Raw genomic sequence first — 6572 nt, forward strand, 5'->3', positions numbered from 1 at the left:
GAGAGAGATTTTTTCTAACAAAATAAATGGAATAGGGAATTTGATTCTCTCTTTGGCCCAAAATAGCCCCCAAAGCTGTGTTTGAAGCATCAGTATAGATGTGAAAAGGGAGAGACCAAATTGGTTCTCTCAGAATTGGAGCAGTTGCCAGTTTTTGTTTAAGAGTTTCAAGGGAAATTTGACACTGAGAATCCCACTGGAAATCCGCATATTTGGTTAAACTTTTGAACATAAGAGCCGCTATTGATGTAAAATTTTGAATAAATCTTCTATAATACCCGACATTCCCTAGAAAACTTCTAACTTATTTTTGAGATCTAGGAGTTTTGATCTGAACGATTATTTCAATCTTAGTAGGGTCTACTCTTATCCCAACCCCAGAAATATGATGGCCTAACACAACACCCTCAGTAAGTATAATTCTGGATTTTTCATTGCTAAGGGCAAGGTTGGTCTCTTGACATCTGATTAAAACTTTCTCTAGTTTGTCTAAAGCTTGTTGGAAATCCTCCCCATATACTGTGAAGTCATCCATATAGACTTCCACACAGTCTTGGGTTATATTGGAGAAAATAACAAGGACAACCCTTTGAAAGGTGGTAGGGACATTTCATAACCAGAAAGGAAGAACCTTATATTATAAGCATAAATATGCCATGGACAAGTGAAGGTAGTCTTTTCTTGGTCTTTGGGTGCAATTTGGATTTGAATGTAGCCAGTAAACCCATCCAAAAAGGAATTTCTTTTTTCCAGATAAGGTATCTAGTACCTGATCAATGAAAGACAAGGGGAAGTAGTCTCTAAAGGTAGCCTTATTTAGTTCCCTAAAATCCACACAAATTCTCCATTTACCATTTTTCGTAGGTACAATGACTAATGGTGACACCCACTTACTATCAGAAATATGATAAATGAAGTTAGCATTTAAGAGATTTTCAAGTTATTTGTTTACTATATCTTTTAGGGTAGGGTTCATCCTTATTTGAGGTTGCCTCACTGGTCTAATTTCATCAATTGTATAGATGTGATGCATGCATGTGTCGAGGTGGATCCCTTTCATGTCAGATTAATCCCATGCAAACGCACTGCATTGTATTTTAATCATTTGAATCAATTGTTCTTGTTGCTCTACTTTTAGACATAATTAATATATAGACACTTCCTAGGGTTAATTTCAACATCATGGACAAAGGGCTCTTTACCTTCACCTATTGCTGTTATGGAAAACAATGAGGAGGTAGAAGGATGACATGCTTCCTGAAATTTAGAACTGAAAACATGCTCATATTCTTGAAAGGTTTGTGGAATATCAATACATCCCATTGTGGCTAAGAACAAGTTAAAAAATTGATCTTCTATTTTTTCTTGGAGAAATTTAGACTATTCAATTGTTAAGAACGATTGAGTACATTCATCCTCTCCATATGGGTTTTCTATCCATAAGGGGATTTCTGTAGCAGGTTGGGCAGGAGGAAATAAAATAATTTTTTGACTTTGATATCCATTGGAAATTGTCATCTCTCCAGTCCTGCATCCAATAAAGGCATCAACTGTGGCTAGCCAAGGTCGGCCTAGTACTACTGGATGTCCAGGTTTGGAGGATTTTGGATGGATCACAAATAAGTCTACATGATATTCCCAGGAAGCTAGTACGACTGTTATGTCATCTAGGCTTCCTGTAGGTTTAAGGATGAATTTGTTTGCTAACTCCAATAATGTTTGGGTTGGCCTCAAGCCTTCTAACTGCAACTTTTACATAATATCCACAGTCATGAAATTTATTGTTGCACCTAGTTTGGTAAAGATATACCACTAATCTGTATGGTCACTAGTGGATTCCCAACCTCAAGCCTTCTAACTGCAACTTTTACATAATATCCACAATCATGACATTTATTTCTACACCTAGTTTGGTAAAGATATACCACTACTCCGTATGGTCACTACTGGATTCCCAGGATCAGTGTATTTAGAAGGCATCTCTGACATGGTTTCTGACAATTGGCCAACTAATTTTATAATAGGGGGATCCTTCCTTTTTCTTCCTGGATTTTTAATGCAAATATCCCTTACAATCTTGGCATAGATAGGAATATCTTTGATAGCTTGTAGCAAGGGTATCCTTACACAAATATTTCACAGTTCAACATCTAAATCATATCCTAGTCGGAACTTAGGATTTTTGACAAGTAATCTCTCTAGATAGGGTGGTTGAGTAACCTCCTAAGATGGTTTAGGTTGTATGGTAGAATTTATTGGTGTTGAGGGAGGGTTTTCTTCTTCATCGGAAGGAGAATCTTCCTCTTTTCTAAGTATGTCCTTGTCTTTAAGAGGTGGGTTTATTAGCCGTTCTTCTTGAATGATCATTGCAGGTCCTATTTTATTTAAGACCTTTCCAGACCTTAGTCAAATTTCACTGATTGGAACTGAAGTGATAGTGTAGGTAGGTAAGGTTTACAACTCCATATTTTGTACAAGTTGAGCTGACCTATTATTAGGGTTTGGAATGCGTTGTGTAGGTAATTGAGTAGGTCGAGGAGGATTTGGATTTTTTGGCATTTGTTTTTGACTCAAATTCATGGGAAGAGAAAGTTGTTGTGGGATTGGGTTCATAGGTAGATGTTTTTGACTTGGTTTCATGGGTAGAGCAGATTGTTGTGAACTTGGTTTCGTAGGCAACTTTTTTTTGAGGAAATGAAGGTAGCAGGAGTGGGTTAAACCTTGGCAATCATTGAGAAATATTTGGAGGATATTGTGTGTAGGTTGGATAAGAAGTTGTTTGGTATGGATTTGTTGAGCCTCATCATTGGGTAACTATATGGAACTTAATCCACCTCCTAGCTTATTAAAATCAACTCTTCTCATAATTTATTACATATTTTGATTGTATTTTGCTTAATGAGATGAGTCAAAGTGAGATATTATGCCTAGTGGATTAATATGAATTGGTTGTAGGTTTTTGAGAGAAAATCATGGAAATTTTGTCTAATTAAGGGATAAAACTTGAATGAGACAAGGAGGAGGGATTGTAGGAGGTAGATTCTCCTCATTTACACCTCACTCATTCGAATATTCCTCCATCAATCACATTTGATCAGAGTACAAGCAGTCAAGTCATGGAGATCAAAAGGCAGCCGAGCAAGTGACAGTCAAAGAGCTAGTTTATGTCGAGTTTGGGAGCTGAGCCTCCCTAGATTTAAGGAAGTCGTTGGAGACTTAAGTTGTATAAATAAGAAGGCCTAGAGCCTTATTAGGATTCAAATTTTTGCTGTAAAAACACTAGTCATTTTTCGAGTTCAACACTTGTGGAAGACAATGTTATGTAATTTCCTGTTTTGATAATGAGAATGAGTATTTCCTTGATCCAACACTGAGTTGACTCAAAGGGCTGATGTTCTTGGGTTAGGTCCCAACCCTAGTAGCAAAGTCTCCTCTTCTTGCATTTGTATGCTTAATCAATTTCATGTATTAATGGTTCAATTGTCTTTAGAATTATTTCATTGCAAGTAGTTGTAGATTTGATTAGTTTGCTTCCATTTGTGCTTTACTTCAGCAGTAGCTTAGAAAAGATAAAGGAACATCGTAAAGCTACCAGCGGGTGGATTTTTCCTCACTCCTTCCTTCAGGGATCATGGTTTGAGGAAAGAACCCCTATGTAGCCCCAAAAAGATAGAATTCTAGTTTCTCATGGAATTTAGGGTTTTCCGTACTTAGGCCAACATTTGATCAGTTTGAAAGAATAGGATTTAGTTATCATTTATTCTATATTTAGTCTTACATTATATCTCATCAAGGTTTCATATTATTTTGCAAAGTTTCCTCATGCATGAAATAGGCAGCTAGCTTATGAAATTATGTTTTCCTTAGTTAATTGAAATCCTTCTTGTTTACATGATTTATGGATAAATGTCAATGGTTGATGCAGTGCAGGAGTTTCAGAAGTACATAGAGATTTCATGATCAACAAAATCACCCCAACTTCATCCATCCATGATCATTCCTTCCTTTCACCAAAATCCTCACCAATTTCATCATTTCACAAGAGTACTTCTCCAAACTTGTTGAGCAAATCCAAGCATCTTCCAACTCTGGTTTTGAGTTCTGAAGTAGTCCTAGGCACTCCCTTGCCTCATTCAATCCACCAACCACCTTCCCTAAGCCTTTAATCACCTTCAACATCCCTCCTTTTGCTCTCAGCTCTGTCCCGTAGGAATACAGGGGATCCATTAGGAATTCAAGACATTGTGTAGAACACATTAGGACATCCTATAGGTTGACCTGTAGTGGCCTGTTTTGAGGAAGAATTGTGGAAAGATCCCCTAGGAAGCTAGAATAGGACCCATACTTGTCTCCCAAGCCTTCTAACTATTCACCATCATACCTAAGCCACCTGCCTCATCACCAAAATAAGTTAGCTTTCACACTTTCTCATGAAAAAAGACAAAAAGAAAAACATAGTTATTTTATTCATTTACATGCACAATAGTAGAATGTTTGATGTTTCAATTTGCATACCTAGGAAAATATGATTGCATACATGTTAACTTAGCATTATTTTGAAGCAAAACCTCTTAACAGTTAGTTAGAAAAATGGTGTATTTTAGCATTTGATTTCAGTGCTTTTCTTACTGCAGTAGGCAAGCTTTCCCTTAGTGTAGATTTCTCTTTTCCTAATTGGTAATCAAGCTTCTTCTGAATCAATTTAAGTCTGGTTTGAAAAACCTTAGTGGTCTATTGCCAACTTAGCAGTGACAAAGAGTGGACCCATCACATTTACTTGTGTATACAACATTGTCACCTCCAAGTTTGTACGAACCCCGAGTTGATAAAGTAAAGTTGGTAGCCCCAGGAGTTGCAACATTCTTGCTGCAATACTGGTGCTCATCACTTTTTGGTGCCATTGCCGGGGAGGTGTCTGAGTAATATGTGATTTTTTCTTTCTTTCTTCCATTTCTTATCTTTGACATTCTGCTATTAGTTTCATTTCTGCAAAAGTAATTTAGTTTTCTTTCTTTTCCATTCTGCATTCTTTTCTTTCTTTTCCATTCTGCAAGTGAGATTTCATTCAAGCAGTTAGTTTTCATTCAGTTAGTTAGTTTCCATTCAATTTGCAATTTCAATTATGCAATTATTTTCAAAGCTTGAAAAAAAACACAAAACAAACCAAAAACACTTCTTTCATGCCTCGTAGGAATAGGGATAACTTAGGGAATTTTTTACCAAATACCCCCACCGCTTCAAACAGCCAACCTTCCCTCTTCTTCGGTGGATGTGAATTGGAGGAACCCTTAGGTGAATAACCAAATATATTTGAAGAGCTTACAGGGGGAGAAGAAGAAGAAGAACCCATTCCAACTGACCCAATGGCTGAAAATAGAAATGACAAAGGAAATAGAGAAAGAGTTGAGGGTACCTTTCCCATCAGAGAAACTAATGGGGATACCAAGATGAAGAATATAAGCCCCTCTACTCTTCCTCATTTCCATGGCTTGACCTCAGAAGATCTAGACACTTTCTTGTTTGAGTTTGCTATCATATGCAGAACCTATGATTACACCAATGATGAGAAAAAATTGAAACTATTCCCATCCACTCTAAAGGATGCAACTTTGTGCTAGTTCATGGGTTTACCTGAGGATAGCATCACAACTTGGGCTCAGATGCAACAAGTCTTCAAAAACAAGTATCGAGACTACTGTACGTCCAAAGACACGAAAGAAGAAATTTTTAGGATGACCTTAGGGCATGATGAATCCCTAGAGGATTATGAAGAAAGATTCCAGCTTAGCTACAAAAGGGCCAGGTGCAAACTTGATCCTGAGTCACTGAAGCTAGTCCTACTTAGAGGGATAAGGGAAGATCTTTTGGATACCCTAAACTTGCTAACAGGAGGGGACGTCTACCAACTACCCTATGAAGATATCAATACTACCTTTAGGAACCATTCTAGGGCAGTTGGGAAAAAGGGTAGGGGTAGTCAACCTATGGTAAGTCCATCCTCTTCCAATACATACATCAAATGTGAAATTGGAAATATGTTGGAAGATTTCAAGAGTGAGATGCTGCAAATACTTTCCCTACATATGGATGCTATGCACATCAAGAGAGGAGGTAGAGAGAGCCTTAGCCATTTTCTGCCCTAGATGCACAAGGAGGCACCCTAGGAATGAATGTCCATTGAATCTGATTGAAGTCTACTCGGTCTATGAAGAAAACCACTCCACATATAAGTGCTGTTCTATACATGGACTAAAAGCTGTGTATCAGGGGACTGAAGGGGTGACTGAACAAATCTACTACATAAATCAAAGGAGACATCATGGGCCTTGGCCATGTTGGGTTGTGTTATATTCTTTCCACGACTAGCCCACGTAGTTAATCGGGGGGTTAGAAGGGGGGCAGAGCCCCCCCTTTGTTGTGTCGATTGCGTAGCAGGGGGAGTCACAAGGGGTTTGACGAGTGTAGGTAACCCCACTGTATGGGGTTTGGGGCAGCTCCTCGGAAAATTTTGTTTTTGGACCCTATATTAGGTTGGGCAGACCTACCTATGGTTTTTTGCATGTTTCTCACAC

This window comes from Pinus tabuliformis, chromosome J (genome assembly GCF_031772625.1).
Source record: "Pinus tabuliformis cultivar Carrire ecotype Pingquan chromosome J, CPIR1, whole genome shotgun sequence".
NCBI lineage: Eukaryota > Viridiplantae > Streptophyta > Pinopsida > Pinales > Pinaceae > Pinus > Pinus tabuliformis.